The 19,209-nt window shown below is 51.7% G+C and overlaps 38 non-coding genes across 38 annotated transcripts; 25 read left to right on the top strand and 13 right to left on the bottom strand.

Annotated features, from left to right (window-relative positions):
• The first annotated feature begins 491 nt into the window (after positions 1-491).
• On the top strand, positions 492-564 carry Trnar-acg (transfer RNA arginine (anticodon ACG)). Its single transcript has one exon. It is a non-coding gene; the product is annotated as a tRNA-Arg (tRNA).
• A 286-nt stretch (positions 565-850) lies between these two features.
• On the top strand, positions 851-922 carry Trnam-cau (transfer RNA methionine (anticodon CAU)). The gene has a single exon. It is a non-coding gene; the product is annotated as a tRNA-Met (tRNA).
• A 232-nt stretch (positions 923-1,154) lies between these two features.
• Trnad-guc (transfer RNA aspartic acid (anticodon GUC)) lies at positions 1,155-1,226 on the bottom strand. The gene has a single exon. It is a non-coding gene; the product is annotated as a tRNA-Asp (tRNA).
• Positions 1,227-1,958: 732 nt separating this feature from the next.
• Trnar-acg (transfer RNA arginine (anticodon ACG)) lies at positions 1,959-2,031 on the top strand. Its single transcript has one exon. It is a non-coding gene; the product is annotated as a tRNA-Arg (tRNA).
• A 286-nt stretch (positions 2,032-2,317) lies between these two features.
• On the top strand, positions 2,318-2,389 carry Trnam-cau (transfer RNA methionine (anticodon CAU)). The gene has a single exon. It is a non-coding gene; the product is annotated as a tRNA-Met (tRNA).
• A 232-nt stretch (positions 2,390-2,621) lies between these two features.
• Positions 2,622-2,693, bottom strand: Trnad-guc (transfer RNA aspartic acid (anticodon GUC)). Its single transcript has one exon. It is a non-coding gene; the product is annotated as a tRNA-Asp (tRNA).
• A 732-nt stretch (positions 2,694-3,425) lies between these two features.
• Trnar-acg (transfer RNA arginine (anticodon ACG)) lies at positions 3,426-3,498 on the top strand. Its single transcript has one exon. It is a non-coding gene; the product is annotated as a tRNA-Arg (tRNA).
• A 286-nt stretch (positions 3,499-3,784) lies between these two features.
• On the top strand, positions 3,785-3,856 carry Trnam-cau (transfer RNA methionine (anticodon CAU)). The gene has a single exon. It is a non-coding gene; the product is annotated as a tRNA-Met (tRNA).
• Positions 3,857-4,088: 232 nt separating this feature from the next.
• On the bottom strand, positions 4,089-4,160 carry Trnad-guc (transfer RNA aspartic acid (anticodon GUC)). Its single transcript has one exon. It is a non-coding gene; the product is annotated as a tRNA-Asp (tRNA).
• Positions 4,161-4,892: 732 nt separating this feature from the next.
• Positions 4,893-4,965, top strand: Trnar-acg (transfer RNA arginine (anticodon ACG)). The gene has a single exon. It is a non-coding gene; the product is annotated as a tRNA-Arg (tRNA).
• Positions 4,966-5,251: 286 nt separating this feature from the next.
• Trnam-cau (transfer RNA methionine (anticodon CAU)) lies at positions 5,252-5,323 on the top strand. The gene has a single exon. It is a non-coding gene; the product is annotated as a tRNA-Met (tRNA).
• A 232-nt stretch (positions 5,324-5,555) lies between these two features.
• Trnad-guc (transfer RNA aspartic acid (anticodon GUC)) lies at positions 5,556-5,627 on the bottom strand. Its single transcript has one exon. It is a non-coding gene; the product is annotated as a tRNA-Asp (tRNA).
• Positions 5,628-6,359: 732 nt separating this feature from the next.
• Trnar-acg (transfer RNA arginine (anticodon ACG)) lies at positions 6,360-6,432 on the top strand. The gene has a single exon. It is a non-coding gene; the product is annotated as a tRNA-Arg (tRNA).
• A 286-nt stretch (positions 6,433-6,718) lies between these two features.
• Positions 6,719-6,790, top strand: Trnam-cau (transfer RNA methionine (anticodon CAU)). Its single transcript has one exon. It is a non-coding gene; the product is annotated as a tRNA-Met (tRNA).
• Positions 6,791-7,022: 232 nt separating this feature from the next.
• Trnad-guc (transfer RNA aspartic acid (anticodon GUC)) lies at positions 7,023-7,094 on the bottom strand. Its single transcript has one exon. It is a non-coding gene; the product is annotated as a tRNA-Asp (tRNA).
• Positions 7,095-7,826: 732 nt separating this feature from the next.
• Positions 7,827-7,899, top strand: Trnar-acg (transfer RNA arginine (anticodon ACG)). Its single transcript has one exon. It is a non-coding gene; the product is annotated as a tRNA-Arg (tRNA).
• A 286-nt stretch (positions 7,900-8,185) lies between these two features.
• Positions 8,186-8,257, top strand: Trnam-cau (transfer RNA methionine (anticodon CAU)). Its single transcript has one exon. It is a non-coding gene; the product is annotated as a tRNA-Met (tRNA).
• A 232-nt stretch (positions 8,258-8,489) lies between these two features.
• Trnad-guc (transfer RNA aspartic acid (anticodon GUC)) lies at positions 8,490-8,561 on the bottom strand. Its single transcript has one exon. It is a non-coding gene; the product is annotated as a tRNA-Asp (tRNA).
• Positions 8,562-9,293: 732 nt separating this feature from the next.
• On the top strand, positions 9,294-9,366 carry Trnar-acg (transfer RNA arginine (anticodon ACG)). Its single transcript has one exon. It is a non-coding gene; the product is annotated as a tRNA-Arg (tRNA).
• Positions 9,367-9,652: 286 nt separating this feature from the next.
• On the top strand, positions 9,653-9,724 carry Trnam-cau (transfer RNA methionine (anticodon CAU)). The gene has a single exon. It is a non-coding gene; the product is annotated as a tRNA-Met (tRNA).
• A 232-nt stretch (positions 9,725-9,956) lies between these two features.
• Positions 9,957-10,028, bottom strand: Trnad-guc (transfer RNA aspartic acid (anticodon GUC)). Its single transcript has one exon. It is a non-coding gene; the product is annotated as a tRNA-Asp (tRNA).
• A 732-nt stretch (positions 10,029-10,760) lies between these two features.
• On the top strand, positions 10,761-10,833 carry Trnar-acg (transfer RNA arginine (anticodon ACG)). Its single transcript has one exon. It is a non-coding gene; the product is annotated as a tRNA-Arg (tRNA).
• A 286-nt stretch (positions 10,834-11,119) lies between these two features.
• Positions 11,120-11,191, top strand: Trnam-cau (transfer RNA methionine (anticodon CAU)). Its single transcript has one exon. It is a non-coding gene; the product is annotated as a tRNA-Met (tRNA).
• A 232-nt stretch (positions 11,192-11,423) lies between these two features.
• On the bottom strand, positions 11,424-11,495 carry Trnad-guc (transfer RNA aspartic acid (anticodon GUC)). The gene has a single exon. It is a non-coding gene; the product is annotated as a tRNA-Asp (tRNA).
• Positions 11,496-12,227: 732 nt separating this feature from the next.
• On the top strand, positions 12,228-12,300 carry Trnar-acg (transfer RNA arginine (anticodon ACG)). The gene has a single exon. It is a non-coding gene; the product is annotated as a tRNA-Arg (tRNA).
• A 590-nt stretch (positions 12,301-12,890) lies between these two features.
• Positions 12,891-12,962, bottom strand: Trnad-guc (transfer RNA aspartic acid (anticodon GUC)). Its single transcript has one exon. It is a non-coding gene; the product is annotated as a tRNA-Asp (tRNA).
• A 732-nt stretch (positions 12,963-13,694) lies between these two features.
• Trnah-aug (transfer RNA histidin (anticodon AUG)) lies at positions 13,695-13,767 on the top strand. Its single transcript has one exon. It is a non-coding gene; the product is annotated as a tRNA-His (tRNA).
• A 286-nt stretch (positions 13,768-14,053) lies between these two features.
• Trnam-cau (transfer RNA methionine (anticodon CAU)) lies at positions 14,054-14,125 on the top strand. Its single transcript has one exon. It is a non-coding gene; the product is annotated as a tRNA-Met (tRNA).
• A 232-nt stretch (positions 14,126-14,357) lies between these two features.
• Positions 14,358-14,429, bottom strand: Trnad-guc (transfer RNA aspartic acid (anticodon GUC)). Its single transcript has one exon. It is a non-coding gene; the product is annotated as a tRNA-Asp (tRNA).
• A 732-nt stretch (positions 14,430-15,161) lies between these two features.
• On the top strand, positions 15,162-15,234 carry Trnar-acg (transfer RNA arginine (anticodon ACG)). Its single transcript has one exon. It is a non-coding gene; the product is annotated as a tRNA-Arg (tRNA).
• Positions 15,235-15,520: 286 nt separating this feature from the next.
• Trnam-cau (transfer RNA methionine (anticodon CAU)) lies at positions 15,521-15,592 on the top strand. The gene has a single exon. It is a non-coding gene; the product is annotated as a tRNA-Met (tRNA).
• A 232-nt stretch (positions 15,593-15,824) lies between these two features.
• Trnad-guc (transfer RNA aspartic acid (anticodon GUC)) lies at positions 15,825-15,896 on the bottom strand. The gene has a single exon. It is a non-coding gene; the product is annotated as a tRNA-Asp (tRNA).
• Positions 15,897-16,628: 732 nt separating this feature from the next.
• Positions 16,629-16,701, top strand: Trnar-acg (transfer RNA arginine (anticodon ACG)). The gene has a single exon. It is a non-coding gene; the product is annotated as a tRNA-Arg (tRNA).
• Positions 16,702-16,987: 286 nt separating this feature from the next.
• Positions 16,988-17,059, top strand: Trnam-cau (transfer RNA methionine (anticodon CAU)). Its single transcript has one exon. It is a non-coding gene; the product is annotated as a tRNA-Met (tRNA).
• A 232-nt stretch (positions 17,060-17,291) lies between these two features.
• Trnad-guc (transfer RNA aspartic acid (anticodon GUC)) lies at positions 17,292-17,363 on the bottom strand. The gene has a single exon. It is a non-coding gene; the product is annotated as a tRNA-Asp (tRNA).
• A 732-nt stretch (positions 17,364-18,095) lies between these two features.
• Positions 18,096-18,168, top strand: Trnar-acg (transfer RNA arginine (anticodon ACG)). Its single transcript has one exon. It is a non-coding gene; the product is annotated as a tRNA-Arg (tRNA).
• A 286-nt stretch (positions 18,169-18,454) lies between these two features.
• On the top strand, positions 18,455-18,526 carry Trnam-cau (transfer RNA methionine (anticodon CAU)). The gene has a single exon. It is a non-coding gene; the product is annotated as a tRNA-Met (tRNA).
• A 232-nt stretch (positions 18,527-18,758) lies between these two features.
• Trnad-guc (transfer RNA aspartic acid (anticodon GUC)) lies at positions 18,759-18,830 on the bottom strand. The gene has a single exon. It is a non-coding gene; the product is annotated as a tRNA-Asp (tRNA).
• Positions 18,831-19,209: the final 379 nt, after the last annotated feature.

Here is a 19,209-nt window from a genome sequence, read left to right as displayed (position 1 = left end):
AGCCTCCTGTTGCTGTCACAGAATGCTGCTACGAAATAAAATTATGCTCACCGTGAGGCTCGAATTCACAATCCCGGCATTGCTCACGGCTACTGCTTATAGGTACCGTGGGCTAACCAACTGCGCCACTGGGACTACAACCCAGTGCTCTCAGTTTGCGCTATTCACTTTGCTGTAAACCAGTGGTGCACACAGAAACATATGATCGCCACCTGATGCCATACGAATGCTTCGTGCTATTCTTGTTTCATATGCTACGCTTACATGCACATCAACGGGCTCTGGTCGTCGAGAAAACGCAGCAAATAGCGCGCCTTGCCTTCCGCTACCTGTCGAACAGTGAACGCAGATGTGTGGCAAGCTCTAAGCTCTGCAGGCGCACTGTGGCCACGCAGCTGAACGAGAGCTACCTTCCTTGGGAGCTTGCTGAGCCATGGAGAACACGTGTCTTAGCGAAGTGCCCTTGTCTAGTAATCGAAACTGCTGCCAGTGGCTCTGTGGCGCAACGGATAACGCGTCTGACTACGGATTAGAAGATTCCAGGTTCGAATCCTGGCAGAGTCGGTATTTTGTTAGTTGCGACGCGTAGCTGGGCAGTGGATTTCGTATGTCGCCGCATCGTGGAGTGCTTTGTTACTCCTGTGCATCTCGCAGCTGCATGTCGACGCGATCGTGGTAAATATCGCTGCCTGCAAGCGTCAGCGTAGCGTCAGTCGAGCAAAGTCGAGACAAGTCAAGCTGAGAGCTGTACGAGATGATACGCAACTAAGGACAGGCGTGTGAAAGCGACGCAGGCAACACTTTCCAAGTGTCTCTCTTCACGTAGCGAAGAGACAGAGCATCAACGCACAGCAGAGTGGCGCAGTGGAAGCGTGCTGGGCCCATAACCCAGAGGTCCGTGGATCGAAACCACGCTCTGCTAAAATTATTTTATTTGCAGACTGTGCCGAGCTCGATTATTACGCCCAGAGCGACTGCTGGGGTGTTTTGATTCAGATTCAACAGCAAACCTCGTAATTCTCCTCGTGTGAAGAATGCGAGAACCACTTCCTAAATTGTAGCCTTTGTTTATGTTTTTGCACCACCTATACTCCTTGATCTTCCGACCCACGCACGAGCAACACTCTAGCAGGTTTGTGAGATAAAAATCGCATCTCCCCGGCGGGGAATCGAACCCCGGTCTCCCGCGTGACAGGCGGGGATACTAACCACTATACTACCGAGGATGAGCTGTAGGCAGTTGCCAGTGTGATAGACACATGGTGCTAATAGCCGCCAACGTCCTTCACTAAGTTCGGCGGGTGATAGTGCTGCAACTAAAAATCGGATATGCCGCCTGGCGGGGAATCGGACCGCGGTCTCCCGCGTGACAGGCGGGGATACTAACCACTATACTACCGAGGAAGACGCAGCTGGTGTCTCGAATACACAATTATGTAACTCAAATAGCTGATACATCTGAAAACTAGCCTCCTGTTGCTGTCACAGAATGCTGCTACGAAATAAAATTATGCTCACCGTGAGGCTCGAATTCACAATCCCGGCATTGCTCACGGCTACTGCTTATAGGTACCGTGGGCTAACCAACTGCGCCACTGGGACTACAACCCAGTGCTCTCAGTTTGCGCTATTCACTTTGCTGTAAACCAGTGGTGCACACAGAAACATATGATCGCCACCTGATGCCATACGAATGCTTCGTGCTATTCTTGTTTCATATGCTACGCTTACATGCACATCAACAGGCTCTGGTCGTCGAGAAAACATAGCAAATAGCGCGCCTTGCCTTCCGCTACCTGTCGAACAGTGAACGCAGATGTGTGGCAAGCTCTAAGCTCTGCAGGCGCACTGTGGCCACGCAGCTGAACGAGAGCTACCTTCCTTGGGAGCTTGCTGAGCCATGGAGAACACGTGTCTTAGCGAAGTGCCCTTGTCTAGTAATCGAAACTGCTGCCAGTGGCTCTGTGGCGCAACGGATAACGCGTCTGACTACGGATCAGAAGATTCCAGGTTCGAATCCTGGCAGAGTCGGTATTTTGTTAGTTGCGACGCGTAGCTGGGCAGTGGATTTCGTATGTCGCCGCATCGTGGAGTGCTTTGTTACTCCTGTGCATCTCGCAGCTGCATGTCGACGCGATCGTGGTAAATATCGCTGCCTGCAAGCGTCAGCGTAGCGTCAGTCGAGCAAAGTCGAGACAAGTCAAGCTGAGAGCTGTACGAGATGATACGCAACTAAGGACAGGCGTGTGAAAGCGACGCAGGCAACACTTTCCAAGTGTCTCTCTTCACGGAGCGAAGAGACAGAGCATCAACGCACAGCAGAGTGGCGCAGTGGAAGCGTGCTGGGCCCATAACCCAGAGGTCCGTGGATCGAAACCACGCTCTGCTAAAATTATTTTATTTGCAGACTGTGCCGAGCTCGATTATTACGCCCAGAGCGACTGCTGGGGTGTTTTGATTCAGATTCAACAGCAAACCTCGTAATTCTCCTCGTGTGAAGAATGCGAGAACCACTTCCTAAATTGTAGCCTTTGTTTATGTTTTTGCACCACCTATACTCCTTGATCTTCCGACCCACGCACGAGCAACACTCTAGCAGGTTTGTGAGATAAAAATCGCATCTCCCCGGCGGGGAATCGAACCCCGGTCTCCCGCGTGACAGGCGGGGATACTAACCACTATACTACCGAGGATGAGCTGTAGGCAGTTGCCAGTGTGATAGACACATGGTGCTAATAGCCGCCAACGTCCTTCACTAAGTTCGGCGGGTGATAGTGCTGCAACTAAAAATCGGATATGCCGCCTGGCGGGGAATCGGACCGCGGTCTCCCGCGTGACAGGCGGGGATACTAACCACTATACTACCGAGGAAGACGCAGCTAGTGTCTCGAATACACAATTATGTAACTCAAATAGCTGATACATCTGAAAACTAGCCTCCTGTTGCTGTCACAGAATGCTGCTACGAAATAAAATTATGCTCACCGTGAGGCTCGAATTCACAATCCCGGCATTGCTCACGGCTACTGCTTATAGGTACCGTGGGCTAACCAACTGCGCCACTGGGACTACAACCCAGTGCTCTCAGTTTGCGCTATTCACTTTGCTGTAAACCAGTGGTGCACACAGAAACATATGATCGCCACCTGATGCCATACGAATGCTTCGTGCTATTCTTGTTTCATATGCTACGCTTACATGCACATCAACGGGCTCTGGTCGTCGAGAAAACGCAGCAAATAGCGCGCCTTGCCTTCCGCTACCTGTCGAACAGTGAACGCAGATGTGTGGCAAGCTCTAAGCTCTGCAGGCGCACTGTGGCCACGCAGCTGAACGAGAGCTACCTTCCTTGGGAGCTTGCTGAGCCATGGAGAACACGTGTCTTAGCGAAGTGCCCTTGTCTAGTAATCGAAACTGCTGCCAGTGGCTCTGTGGCGCAACGGATAACGCGTCTGACTACGGATTAGAAGATTCCAGGTTCGAATCCTGGCAGAGTCGGTATTTTGTTAGTTGCGACGCGTAGCTGGGCAGTGGATTTCGTATGTCGCCGCATCGTGGAGTGCTTTGTTACTCCTGTGCATCTCGCAGCTGCATGTCGACGCGATCGTGGTAAATATCGCTGCCTGCAAGCGTCAGCGTAGCGTCAGTCGAGCAAAGTCGAGACAAGTCAAGCTGAGAGCTGTACGAGATGATACGCAACTAAGGACAGGCGTGTGAAAGCGACGCAGGCAACACTTTCCAAGTGTCTCTCTTCACGTAGCGAAGAGACAGAGCATCAACGCACAGCAGAGTGGCGCAGTGGAAGCGTGCTGGGCCCATAACCCAGAGGTCCGTGGATCGAAACCACGCTCTGCTAAAATTATTTTATTTGCAGACTGTGCCGAGCTCGATTATTACGCCCAGAGCGACTGCTGGGGTGTTTTGATTCAGATTCAACAGCAAACCTCGTAATTCTCCTCGTGTGAAGAATGCGAGAACCACTTCCTAAATTGTAGCCTTTGTTTATGTTTTTGCACCACCTATACTCCTTGATCTTCCGACCCACGCACGAGCAACACTCTAGCAGGTTTGTGAGATAAAAATCGCATCTCCCCGGCGGGGAATCGAACCCCGGTCTCCCGCGTGACAGGCGGGGATACTAACCACTATACTACCGAGGATGAGCTGTAGGCAGTTGCCAGTGTGATAGACACATGGTGCTAATAGCCGCCAACGTCCTTCACTAAGTTCGGCGGGTGATAGTGCTGCAACTAAAAATCGGATATGCCGCCTGGCGGGGAATCGGACCGCGGTCTCCCGCGTGACAGGCGGGGATACTAACCACTATACTACCGAGGAAGACGCAGCTGGTGTCTCGAATACACAATTATGTAACTCAAATAGCTGATACATCTGAAAACTAGCCTCCTGTTGCTGTCACAGAATGCTGCTACGAAATAAAATTATGCTCACCGTGAGGCTCGAATTCACAATCCCGGCATTGCTCACGGCTACTGCTTATAGGTACCGTGGGCTAACCAACTGCGCCACTGGGACTACAACCCAGTGCTCTCAGTTTGCGCTATTCACTTTGCTGTAAACCAGTGGTGCACACAGAAACATATGATCGCCACCTGATGCCATACGAATGCTTCGTGCTATTCTTGTTTCATATGCTACGCTTACATGCACATCAACGTGCTCTGGTCGTCGAGAAAACGCAGCAAATAGCGCGCCTTGCCTTCCGCTACCTGTCGAACAGTGAACGCAGATGTGTGGCAAGCTCTAAGCTCTGCAGGCGCACTGTGGCCACGCAGCTGAACGAGAGCTACCTTCCTTGGGAGCTTGCTGAGCCATGGAGAACACGTGTCTTAGCGAAGTGCCCTTGTCTAGTAATCGAAACTGCTGCCAGTGGCTCTGTGGCGCAACGGATAACGCGTCTGACTACGGATCAGAAGATTCCAGGTTCGAATCCTGGCAGAGTCGGTATTTTGTTAGTTGCGACGCGTAGCTGGGCAGTGGATTTCGTATGTCGCCGCATCGTGGAGTGCTTTGTTACTCCTGTGCATCTCGCAGCTGCATGTCGACGCGATCGTGGTAAATATCGCTGCCTGCAAGCGTCAGCGTAGCGTCAGTCGAGCAAAGTCGAGACAAGTCAAGCTGAGAGCTGTACGAGATGATACGCAACTAAGGACAGGCGTGTGAAAGCGACGCAGGCAACATTTTCCAAGTGTCTCTCTTCACGTAGCGAAGAGACAGAGCATCAACGCACAGCAGAGTGGCGCAGTGGAAGCGTGCTGGGCCCATAACCCAGAGGTCCGTGGATCGAAACCACGCTCTGCTAAAATTATTTTATTTGCAGACTGTGCCGAGCTCGATTATTACGCCCAGAGCGACTGCTGGGGTGTTTTGATTCAGATTCAACAGCAAACCTCGTAATTCTCCTCGTGTGAAGAATGCGAGAACCACTTCCTAAATTGTAGCCTTTGTTTATGTTTTTGCACCACCTATACTCCTTGATCTTCCGACCCACGCACGAGCAACACTCTAGCAGGTTTGTGAGATAAAAATCGCATCTCCCCGGCGGGGAATCGAACCCCGGTCTCCCGCGTGACAGGCGGGGATACTAACCACTATACTACCGAGGATGAGCTGTAGGCAGTTGCCAGTGTGATAGACACATGGTGCTAATAGCCGCCAACGTCCTTCACTAAGTTCGGCGGGTGATAGTGCTGCAACTAAAAATCGGATATGCCGCCTGGCGGGGAATCGGACCGCGGTCTCCCGCGTGACAGGCGGGGATACTAACCACTATACTACCGAGGAAGACGCAACTAGTGTCTCGAATACACAATTATGTAACTCAAATAGCTGATACATCTGAAAACTAGCCTCCTGTTGCTGTCACAGAATGCTGCTACGAAATAAAATTATGCTCACCGTGAGGCTCGAATTCACAATCCCGGCATTGCTCACGGCTACTGCTTATAGGTACCGTGGGCTAACCAACTGCGCCACTGGGACTACAACCCAGTGCTCTCAGTTTGCGCTATTCACTTTGCTGTAAACCAGTGGTGCACACAGAAACATATGATCGCCACCTGATGCCATACGAATGCTTCGTGCTATTCTTGTTTCATATGCTACGCTTACATGCACATCAACGGGCTCTGGTCGTCGAGAAAACGCAGCAAATAGCGCGCCTTGCCTTCCGCTACCTGTCGAACAGTGAACGCAGATGTGTGGCAAGCTCTAAGCTCTGCAGGCGCACTGTGGCCACGCAGCTGAACGAGAGCTACCTTCCTTGGGAGCTTGCTGAGCCATGGAGAACACGTGTCTTAGCGAAGTGCCCTTGTCTAGTAATCGAAACTGCTGCCAGTGGCTCTGTGGCGCAACGGATAACGCGTCTGACTACGGATCAGAAGATTCCAGGTTCGAATCCTGGCAGAGTCGGTATTTTGTTAGTTGCGACGCGTAGCTGGGCAGTGGATTTCGTATGTCGCCGCATCGTGGAGTGCTTTGTTACTCCTGTGCATCTCGCAGCTGCATGTCGACGCGATCGTGGTAAATATCGCTGCCTGCAAGCGTCAGCGTAGCGTCAGTCGAGCAAAGTCGAGACAAGTCAAGCTGAGAGCTGTACGAGATGATACGCAACTAAGGACAGGCGTGTGAAAGCGACGCAGGCAACACTTTCCAAGTGTCTCTCTTCACGTAGCGAAGAGACAGAGCATCAACGCACAGCAGAGTGGCGCAGTGGAAGCGTGCTGGGCCCATAACCCAGAGGTCCGTGGATCGAAACCACGCTCTGCTAAAATTATTTTATTTGCAGACTGTGCCGAGCTCGATTATTACGCCCAGAGCGACTGCTGGGGTGTTTTGATTCAGATTCAACAGCAAACCTCGTAATTCTCCTCGTGTGAAGAATGCGAGAACCACTTCCTAAATTGTAGCCTTTGTTTATGTTTTTGCACCACCTATACTCCTTGATCTTCCGACCCACGCACGAGCAACACTCTAGCAGGTTTGTGAGATAAAAATCGCATCTCCCCGGCGGGGAATCGAACCCCGGTCTCCCGCGTGACAGGCGGGGATACTAACCACTATACTACCGAGGATGAGCTGTAGGCAGTTGCCAGTGTGATAGACACATGGTGCTAATAGCCGCCAACGTCCTTCACTAAGTTCGGCGGGTGATAGTGCTGCAACTAAAAATCGGATATGCCGCCTGGCGGGGAATCGGACCGCGGTCTCCCGCGTGACAGGCGGGGATACTAACCACTATACTACCGAGGAAGACGCAGCTAGTGTCTCGAATACACAATTATGTAACTCAAATAGCTGATACATCTGAAAACTAGCCTCCTGTTGCTGTCACAGAATGCTGCTACGAAATAAAATTATGCTCACCGTGAGGCTCGAATTCACAATCCCGGCATTGCTCACGGCTACTGCTTATAGGTACCGTGGGCTAACCAACTGCGCCACTGGGACTACAACCCAGTGCTCTCAGTTTGCGCTATTCACTTTGCTGTAAACCAGTGGTGCACACAGAAACATATGATCGCCACCTGATGCCATACGAATGCTTCGTGCTATTCTTGTTTCATATGCTACGCTTACATGCACATCAACGGGCTCTGGTCGTCGAGAAAACGCAGCAAATAGCGCGCCTTGCCTTCCGCTACCTGTCGAACAGTGAACGCAGATGTGTGGCAAGCTCTAAGCTCTGCAGGCGCACTGTGGCCACGCAGCTGAACGAGAGCTACCTTCCTTGGGAGCTTGCTGAGCCATGGAGAACACGTGTCTTAGCGAAGTGCCCTTGTCTAGTAATCGAAACTGCTGCCAGTGGCTCTGTGGCGCAACGGATAACGCGTCTGACTACGGATCAGAAGATTCCAGGTTCGAATCCTGGCAGAGTCGGTATTTTGTTAGTTGCGACGCGTAGCTGGGCAGTGGATTTCGTATGTCGCCGCATCGTGGAGTGCTTTGTTACTCCTGTGCATCTCGCAGCTGCATGTCGACGCGATCGTGGTAAATATCGCTGCCTGCAAGCGTCAGCGTAGCGTCAGTCGAGCAAAGTCGAGACAAGTCAAGCTGAGAGCTGTACGAGATGATACGCAACTAAGGACAGGCGTGTGAAAGCGACGCAGGCAACACTTTCCAAGTGTCTCTCTTCACGTAGCGAAGAGACAGAGCATCAACGCACAGCAGAGTGGCGCAGTGGAAGCGTGCTGGGCCCATAACCCAGAGGTCCGTGGATCGAAACCACGCTCTGCTAAAATTATTTTATTTGCAGACTGTGCCGAGCTCGATTATTACGCCCAGAGCGACTGCTGGGGTGTTTTGATTCAGATTCAACAGCAAACCTCGTAATTCTCCTCGTGTGAAGAATGCGAGAACCACTTCCTAAATTGTAGCCTTTGTTTATGTTTTTGCACCACCTATACTCCTTGATCTTCCGACCCACGCACGAGCAACACTCTAGCAGGTTTGTGAGATAAAAATCGCATCTCCCCGGCGGGGAATCGAACCCCGGTCTCCCGCGTGACAGGCGGGGATACTAACCACTATACTACCGAGGATGAGCTGTAGGCAGTTGCCAGTGTGATAGACACATGGTGCTAATAGCCGCCAACGTCCTTCACTAAGTTCGGCGGGTGATAGTGCTGCAACTAAAAATCGGATATGCCGCCTGGCGGGGAATCGGACCGCGGTCTCCCGCGTGACAGGCGGGGATACTAACCACTATACTACCGAGGAAGACGCAGCTAGTGTCTCGAATACACAATTATGTAACTCAAATAGCTGATACATCTGAAAACTAGCCTCCTGTTGCTGTCACAGAATGCTGCTACGAAATAAAATTATGCTCACCGTGAGGCTCGAATTCACAATCCCGGCATTGCTCACGGCTACTGCTTATAGGTACCGTGGGCTAACCAACTGCGCCACTGGGACTACAACCCAGTGCTCTCAGTTTGCGCTATTCACTTTGCTGTAAACCAGTGGTGCACACAGAAACATATGATCGCCACCTGATGCCATACGAATGCTTCGTGCTATTCTTGTTTCATATGCTACGCTTACATGCACATCAACGTGCTCTGGTCGTCGAGAAAACGCAGCAAATAGCGCGCCTTGCCTTCCGCTACCTGTCGAACAGTGAACGCAGATGTGTGGCAAGCTCTAAGCTCTGCAGGCGCACTGTGGCCACGCAGCTGAACGAGAGCTACCTTCCTTGGGAGCTTGCTGAGCCATGGAGAACACGTGTCTTAGCGAAGTGCCCTTGTCTAGTAATCGAAACTGCTGCCAGTGGCTCTGTGGCGCAACGGATAACGCGTCTGACTACGGATCAGAAGATTCCAGGTTCGAATCCTGGCAGAGTCGGTATTTTGTTAGTTGCGACGCGTAGCTGGGCAGTGGATTTCGTATGTCGCCGCATCGTGGAGTGCTTTGTTACTCCTGTGCATCTCGCAACTGCATGTCGACGCGATCGTGGTGAATATCGCTGCCTGCAAGCGTCAGCGTAGCGTCAGTCGAGCAAAGTCGAGACAAGTCAAGCTGAGAGCTGTACGAGATGATACGCAACTAAGGACAGGCGTGTGAAAGCGACGCAGGCAACACTTTCCAAGTGTCTCTCTTCACGTAGCGAAGAGACAGAGCCTCAACGCACAGCAGAGTGGCGCAGTGGAAGCGTGCTGGGCCCATAACCCAGAGGTCCGTGGATCGAAACCACGCTCTGCTAAAATTATTTTATTTGCAGACTGTGCCGAGCTCGATTATTACGCCCAGAGCGACTGCTGGGGTGTTTTGATTCAGATTCAACAGCAAACCTCGTAATTCTCCTCGTGTGAAGAATGCGAGAACCACTTCCTAAATTGTAGCCTTTGTTTATGTTTTTGCACCACCTATACTCCTTGATCTTCCGACCCACGCACGAGCAACACTCTAGCAGGTTTGTGAGATAAAAATCGCATCTCCCCGGCGGGGAATCGAACCCCGGTCTCCCGCGTGACAGGCGGGGATACTAACCACTATACTACCGAGGATGAGCTGTAGGCAGTTGCCAGTGTGATAGACACATGGTGCTAATAGCCGCCAACGTCCTTCACTAAGTTCGGCGGGTGATAGTGCTGCAACTAAAAATCGGATATGCCGCCTGGCGGGGAATCGGACCGCGGTCTCCCGCGTGACAGGCGGGGATACTAACCACTATACTACCGAGGAAGACGCAGCTAGTGTCTCGAATACACAATTATGTAACTCAAATAGCTGATACATCTGAAAACTAGCCTCCTGTTGCTGTCACAGAATGCTGCTACGAAATAAAATTATGCTCACCGTGAGGCTCGAATTCACAATCCCGGCATTGCTCACGGCTACTGCTTATAGGTACCGTGGGCTAACCAACTGCGCCACTGGGACTACAACCCAGTGCTCTCAGTTTGCGCTATTCACTTTGCTGTAAACCAGTGGTGCACACAGAAACATATGATCGCCACCTGATGCCATACGAATGCTTCGTGCTATTCTTGTTTCATATGCTACGCTTACATGCACATCAACGTGCTCTGGTCGTCGAGAAAACGCAGCAAATAGCGCGCCTTGCCTTCCGCTACCTGTCGAACAGTGAACGCAGATGTGTGGCAAGCTCTAAGCTCTGCAGGCGCACTGTGGCCACGCAGCTGAGCGAGAGCTACCTTCCTTGGGAGCTTGCTGAGCCATGGAGAACACGTGTCTTAGCGAAGTGCCCTTGTCTAGTAATCGAAACTGCTGCCAGTGGCTCTGTGGCGCAACGGATAACGCGTCTGACTACGGATCAGAAGATTCCAGGTTCGAATCCTGGCAGAGTCGGTATTTTGTTAGTTGCGACGCGTAGCTGGGCAGTGGATTTCGTATGTCGCCGCATCGTGGAGTGCTTTGTTACTCCTGTGCATCTCGCAGCTGCATGTCGACGCGATCGTGGTGAATATCGCTGCCTGCAAGCGTCAGCGTAGCGTCAGTCGAGCAAAGTCGAGACAAGTCAAGCTGAGAGCTGTACGAGATGATACGCAACTAAGGACAGGCGTGTGAAAGCGACGCAGGCAACACTTTCCAAGTGTCTCTCTTCACGTAGCGAAGAGACAGAGCCTCAACGCACAGCAGAGTGGCGCAGTGGAAGCGTGCTGGGCCCATAACCCAGAGGTCCGTGGATCGAAACCACGCTCTGCTAAAATTATTTTATTTGCAGACTGTGCCGAGCTCGATTATTACGCCCAGAGCGACTGCTGGGGTGTTTTCATTCAGATTCAACAGCAAACCTCGTAATTCTCCTCGTGTGAAGAATGCGAGAACCACTTCCTAAATTGTAGCCTTTGTTTATGTTTTTGCACCACCTATACTCCTTGATCTTCCGACCCACGCACGAGCAACACTCTAGCAGGTTTGTGAGATAAAAATCGCATCTCCCCGGCGGGGAATCGAACCCCGGTCTCCCGCGTGACAGGCGGGGATACTAACCACTATACTACCGAGGATGAGCTGTAGGCAGTTGCCAGTGTGATAGACACATGGTGCTAATAGCCGCCAACGTCCTTCACTAAGTTCGGCGGGTGATAGTGCTGCAACTAAAAATCGGATATGCCGCCTGGCGGGGAATCGGACCGCGGTCTCCCGCGTGACAGGCGGGGATACTAACCACTATACTACCGAGGAAGACGCAGCTAGTGTCTCGAATACACAATTATGTAACTCAAATAGCTGATACATCTGAAAACTAGCCTCCTGTTGCTGTCACAGAATGCTGCTACGAAATAAAATTATGCTCACCGTGAGGCTCGAATTCACAATCCCGGCATTGCTCACGGCTACTGCTTATAGGTACCGTGGGCTAACCAACTGCGCCACTGGGACTACAACCCAGTGCTCTCAGTTTGCGCTATTCACTTTGCTGTAAACCAGTGGTGCACACAGAAACATATGATCGCCACCTGATGCCATACGAATGCTTCGTGCTATTCTTGTTTCATATGCTACGCTTACATGCACATCAACGGGCTCTGGTCGTCGAGAAAACGCAGCAAATAGCGCGCCTTGCCTTCCGCTACCTGTCGAACAGTGAACGCAGATGTGTGGCAAGCTCTAAGCTCTGCAGGCGCACTGTGGCCACGCAGCTGAACGAGAGCTACCTTCCTTGGGAGCTTGCTGAGCCATGGAGAACACGTGTCTTAGCGAAGTGCCCTTGTCTAGTAATCGAAACTGCTGCCAGTGGCTCTGTGGCGCAACGGATAACGCGTCTGACTACGGATCAGAAGATTCCAGGTTCGAATCCTGGCAGAGTTGGTATTTTGTTAGTTGCGACGCGTAGCTGGGCAGTGGATTTCGTATGTCGCCGCATCGTGGAGTGCTTTGTTACTCCTGTGCATCTCGCAGCTGCATGTCGACGCGATCGTGGTGAATATCGCTGCCTGCAAGCGTCAGCGTAGCGTCAGTCGAGCAAAGTCGAGACAAGTCAAGCTGAGAGCTGTACGAGATGATACGCAACTAAGGACAGGCGTGTGAAAGCGACGCAGGCAACACTTTCCAAGTGTCTCTCTTCACGTAGCGAAGAGACAGAGCATCAACGCACAGCAGAGTGGCGCACTGGAAGCGTGCTGGGCCCATAACCCAGAGGTCCGTGGATCGAAACCACGCTCTGCTAAAATTATTTTATTTGCAGACTGTGCCGAGCTCGATTATTACGCCCAGAGCGACTGCTGGGGTGTTTTGATTCAGATTCAACAGCAAACCTCGTAATTCTCCTCGTGTGAAGAATGCGAGAACCACTTCCTAAATTGTAGCCTTTGTTTATGTTTTTGCACCACCTATACTCCTTGATCTTCCGACCCACGCATGAGCAACACTCTAGCAGGTTTGTGAGATAAAAATCGCATCTCCCCGGCGGGGAATCGAACCCCGGTCTCCCGCGTGACAGGCGGGGATACTAACCACTATACTACCGAGGATGAGCTGTAGGCAGTTGCCAGTGTGATAGACACATGGTGCTAATAGCCGCCAACGTCCTTCACTAAGTTCGGCGGGTGATAGTGCTGCAACTAAAAATCGGATATGCCGCCTGGCGGGGAATCGGACCGCGGTCTCCCGCGTGACAGGCGGGGATACTAACCACTATACTACCGAGGAAGACGCAGCTAGTGTCTCGAATACACAATTATGTAACTCAAATAGCTGATACATCTGAAAACTAGCCTCCTGTTGCTGTCACAGAATGCTGCTACGAAATAAAATTATGCTCACCGTGAGGCTCGAATTCACAATCCCGGCATTGCTCACGGCTACTGCTTATAGGTACCGTGGGCTAACCAACTGCGCCACTGGGACTACAACCCAGTGCTCTCAGTTTGCGCTATTCACTTTGCTGTAAACCAGTGGTGCACACAGAAACATATGATCGCCACCTGATGCCATACGAATGCTTCGTGCTATTCTTGTTTCATATGCTACGCTTACATGCACATCAACGGGCTCTGGTCGTCGAGAAAACGCAGCAAATAGCGCGCCTTGCCTTCCGCTACCTGTCGAACAGTGAACGCAGATGTGTGGCAAGCTCTAAGCTCTGCAGGCGCACTGTGGCCACGCAGCTGAACGAGAGCTACCTTCCTTGGGAGCTTGCTGAGCCATGGAGAACACGTGTCTTAGCGAAGTGCCCTTGTCTAGTAATCGAAACTGCTGCCAGTGGCTCTGTGGCGCAACGGATAACGCGTCTGACTATGGATCAGAAGATTCCAGGTTCGAATCCTGGCAGAGTCGGTATTTTGTTAGTTGCGACGCGTAGCTGGGCAGTGGATTTCGTATGTCGCCGCATCGTGGAGTGCTTTGTTACTCCTGTGCATCTCGCAGCTGCATGTCGACGCGATCGTGGTAAATATCGCTGCCTGCAAGCGTCAGCGTAGCGTCAGTCGAGCAAAGTCGAGACAAGTCAAGCTGAGAGCTGTACGAGATGATACGCAACTAAGGACAGGCGTGTGAAAGCGACGCAGGCAACACTTTCCAAGTGTCTCTCTTCACGTAGCGAAGAGACAGAGCATCAACGCACAGCAGAGTGGCGCAGTGGAAGCGTGCTGGGCCCATAACCCAGAGGTCCGTGGATCGAAACCACGCTCTGCTAAAATTATTTTATTTGCAGACTGTGCCGAGCTCGATTATTACGCCCAGAGCGACTGCTGGGGTGTTTTGATTCAGATTCAACAGCAAACCTCGTAATTCTCCTCGTGTGAAGAATGCGAGAACCACTTCCTAAATTGTAGCCTTTGTTTATGTTTTTGCACCACCTATACTCCTTGATCTTCCGACCCACGCACGAGCAACACTCTAGCAGGTTTGTGAGATAAAAATCGCATCTCCCCGGCGGGGAATCGAACCCCGGTCTCCCGCGTGACAGGCGGGGATACTAACCACTATACTACCGAGGATGAGCTGTAGGCAGTTGCCAGTGTGATAGACACATGGTGCTAATAGCCGCCAACGTCCTTCACTAAGTTCGGCGGGTGATAGTGCTGCAACTAAAAATCGGATATGCCGCCTGGCGGGGAATCGGACCGCGGTCTCCCGCGTGACAGGCGGGGATACTAACCACTATACTACCGAGGAAGACGCAGCTAGTGTCTCGAATACACAATTATGTAACTCAAATAGCTGATACATCTGAAAACTAGCCTCCTGTTGCTGTCACAGAATGCTGCTACGAAATAAAATTATGCTCACCGTGAGGCTCGAATTCACAATCCCGGCATTGCTCACGGCTACTGCTTATAGGTACCGTGGGCTAACCAACTGCGCCACTGGGACTACAACCCAGTGCTCTCAGTTTGCGCTATTCACTTTGCTGTAAACCAGTGGTGCACACAGAAACATATGATCGCCACCTGATGCCATACGAATGCTTCGTGCTATTCTTGTTTCATATGCTACGCTTACATGCACATCAACGGGCTCTGGTCGTCGAGAAAACGCAGCAAATAGCGCGCCTTGCCTTCCGCTACCTGTCGAACAGTGAACGCAGATGTGTGGCAAGCTCTAAGCTCTGCAGGCGCACTGTGGCCACGCAGCTGAACGAGAGCTACCTTCCTTGGGAGCTTGCTGAGCCATGGAGAACACGTGTCTTAGCGAAGTGCCCTTGTCTAGTAATCGAAACTGCTGCCAGTGGCTCTGTGGCGCAACGGATAACGCGTCTGACTACGGATCAGAAGATTCCAGGTTCGAATCCTGGCAGAGTCGGTATTTTGTTAGTTGCGACGCGTAGCTGGGCAGTGGATTTCGTATGTCGCCGCATCGTGGAGTGCTTTGTTACTCCTGTGCATCTCGCAGCTGCATGTCGACGCGATCGTGGTAAATATCGCTGCCTGCAAGCGTCAGCGTAGCGTCAGTCGAGCAAAGTCGAGACAAGTCAAGCTGAGAGCTGTACGAGATGATACGCAACTAAGGACAGGCGTGTGAAAGCGACGCAGGCAACACTTTCCAAGTGTCTCTCTTCACGTAGCGAAGAGACAGAGCATCAACGCACACCAGAGTGGCGCAGTGGAAGCGTGCTGGGCCCATAACCCAGAGGTCCGTGGATCGAAACCACGCTCTGCTAAAATTATTTTATTTGCAGACTGTGCCGAGCTCGATTATTACGCCCAGAGCGACTGCTGGGGTGTTTTGATTCAGATTCAACAGCAAACCTCGTAATTCTCCTCGTGTGAAGAATGCGAGAACCACTTCCTAAATTGTAGCCTTTGTTTATGTTTTTGCACCACCTATACTCCTTGATCTTCCGACCCACGCACGAGCAACACTCTAGCAGGTTTGTGAGATAAAAATCGCATCTCCCCGGCGGGGAATCGAACCCCGGTCTCCCGCGTGACAGGCGGGGATACTAACCACTATACTACCGAGGATGAGCTGTAGGCAGTTGCCAGTGTGATAGACACATGGTGCTAATAGCCGCCAACGTCCTTCACTAAGTTCGGCGGGTGATAGTGCTGCAACTAAAAATCGGATATGCCGCCTGGCGGGGAATCGGACCGCGGTCTCCCGCGTGACAGGCGGGGATACTAACCACTATACTACCGAGGAAGACGCAGCTAGTGTCTCGAATACACAATTATGTAACTCAAATAGCTGATACATCTGAAAACTAGCCTCCTGTTGCTGTCACAGAATGCTGCTACGAAATAAAATTATGCTCACCGTGAGGCTCGAATTCACAATCCCGGCATTGCTCACGGCTACTGCTTATAGGTACCGTGGGCTAACCAACTGCGCCACTGGGACTACAACCCAGTGCTCTCAGTTTGCGCTATTCACTTTGCTGTAAACCAGTGGTGCACACAGAAACATATGATCGCCACCTGATGCCATACGAATGCTTCGTGCTATTCTTGTTTCATATGCTACGCTTACATGCACATCAACGGGCTCTGGTCGTCGAGAAAACGCAGCAAATAGCGCGCCTTGCCTTCCGCTACCTGTCGAACAGTGAACGCAGATGTGTGGCAAGCTCTAAGCTCTGCAGGCGCACTGTGGCCACGCAGCTGAACGAGAGCTACCTTCCTTGGGAGCTTGCTGAGCCATGGAGAACACGTGTCTTAGCGAAGTGCCCTTGTCTAGTAATCGAAACTGCTGCCAGTGGCTCTGTGGCGCAACGGATAACGCGTCTGACTACGGATCAGAAGATTCCAGGTTCGAATCCTGGCAGAGTCGGTATTTTGTTAGTTGCGACGCGTAGCTGGGCAGTGGATTTCGTATGTCGCCGCATCGTGGAGTGCTTTGTTACTCCTGTGCATCTCGCAGCTGCATGTCGACGCGATCGTGGTAAATATCGCTGCCTGCAAGCGTCAGCGTAGCGTCAGTCGAGCAAAGTCGAGACAAGTCAAGCTGAGAGCTGTACGAGATGATACGCAACTAAGGACAGGCGTGTGAAAGCGACGCAGGCAACACTTTCCAAGTGTCTCTCTTCACGTAGCGAAGAGACAGAGCATCAACGCACAGCAGAGTGGCGCAGTGGAAGCGTGCTGGGCCCATAACCCAGAGGTCCGTGGATCGAAACCACGCTCTGCTAAAATTATTTTATTTGCAGACTGTGCCGAGCTCGATTATTACGCCCAGAGCGACTGCTGGGGTGTTTTGATTCAGATTCAACAGCAAACCTCGTAATTCTCCTCGTGTGAAGAACGCGAGAACCACTTCCTAAATTGTAGCCTTTGTTTATGTTTTTGCACCACCTATACTCCTTGATCTTCCGACCCACGCACGAGCAACACTCTAGCAGGTTTGTGAGATAAAAATCGCATCTCCCCGGCGGGGAATCGAACCCCGGTCTCCCGCGTGACAGGCGGGGATACTAACCACTATACTACCGAGGATGAGCTGTAGGCAGTTGCCAGTGTGATAGACACATGGTGCTAATAGCCGCCAACGTCCTTCACTAAGTTCGGCGGGTGATAGTGCTGCAACTAAAAATCGGATATGCCGCCTGGCGGGGAATCGGACCGCGGTCTCCCGCGTGACAGGCGGGGATACTAACCACTATACTACCGAGGAAGACGCAGCTAGTGTCTCGAATACACAATTATGTAACTCAAATAGCTGATACATCTGAAAACTAGCCTCCTGTTGCTGTCACAGAATGCTGCTACGAAATAAAATTATGCTCACCGTGAGGCTCGAATTCACAATCCCGGCATTGCTCACGGCTACTGCTTAAAGGTACCGTGGGCTAACCAACTGCGCCACTGGGACTACAACCCAGTGCTCTCAGTTTGCGCTATTCACTTTGCTGTAAACCAGTGGTGCACACAGAAACATATGATCGCCACCTGATGCCATACGAATGCTTCGTGCTATTCTTGTTTCATATGCTACGCTTACATGCACATCAACGGGCTCTGGTCGTCGAGAAAACGCAGCAAATAGCGCGCCTTGCCTTCCGCTACCTGTCGAACAGTGAACGCAGATGTGTGGCAAGCTCTAAGCTCTGCAGGCGCACTGTGGCCACGCAGCTGAACGAGAGCTACCTTCCTTGGGAGCTTGCTGAGCCATGGAGAACACGTGTCTTAGCGAAGTGCCCTTGTCTAGTAATCGAAACTGCTGCCAGTGGCTCTGTGGCGCAACGGATAACGCGTCTGACTACGGATCAGAAGATTCCAGGTTCGAATCCTGGCAGAGTCGGTATTTTGTTAGTTGCGACGCGTAGCTGGGCAGTGGATTTCGTATGTCGCCGCATCGTGGAGTGCTTTGTTACTCCTGTGCATCTCGCAGCTGCATGTCGACGCGATCGTGGTAAATATCGCTGCCTGCAAGCGTCAGCGTAGCGTCAGTCGAGCAAAGTCGAGACAAGTCAAGCTGAGAGCTGTACGAGATGATACGCAACTAAGGACAGGCGTGTGAAAGCGACGCAGGCAACACTTTCCAAGTGTCTCTCTTCACGTAGCGAAGAGACAGAGCATCAACGCACACCAGAGTGGCGCAGTGGAAGCGTGCTGGGCCCATAACCCAGAGGTCCGTGGATCGAAACCACGCTCTGCTAAAATTATTTTATTTGCAGACTGTGCCGAGCTCGATTATTACGCCCAGAGCGACTGCTGGGGTGTTTTGATTCAGATTCAACAGCAAACCTCGTAATTCTCCTCGTGTGAAGAATGCGAGAACCACTTCCTAAATTGTAGCCTTTGTTTATGTTTTTGCACCACCTATACTCCTTGATCTTCCGACCCACGCACGAGCAACACTCTAGCAGGTTTGTGAGATAAAAATCGCATCTCCCCGGCGGGGAATCGAACCCCGGTCTCCCGCGTGACAGGCGGGGATACTAACCACTATACTACCGAGGATGAGCTGTAGGCAGTTGCCAGTGTGATAGACACATGGTGCTAATAGCCGCCAACGTCCTTCACTAAGTTCGGCGGGTGATAGTGCTGCAACTAAAAATCGGATATGCCGCCTGGCGGGGAATCGGACCGCGGTCTCCCGCGTGACAGGCGGGGATACTAACCACTATACTACCGAGGAAGACGCAGCTAGTGTCTCGAATACACAATTATGTAACTCAAATAGCTGATACATCTGAAAACTAGCCTCCTGTTGCTGTCACAGAATGCTGCTACGAAATAAAATTATGCTCACCGTGAGGCTCGAATTCACAATCCCTGCATTGCTCACGGCTACTGCTTATAGGTACCGTGGGCTAACCAACTGCGCCACTTTTTTTTT

This window comes from Schistocerca gregaria, chromosome 8, assembly GCF_023897955.1.
Source record: "Schistocerca gregaria isolate iqSchGreg1 chromosome 8, iqSchGreg1.2, whole genome shotgun sequence".
NCBI classification, from domain to species: Eukaryota; Metazoa; Arthropoda; class Insecta; order Orthoptera; family Acrididae; genus Schistocerca; species Schistocerca gregaria.
This window is presented reverse-complemented; position numbering and strand designations above follow the sequence as displayed.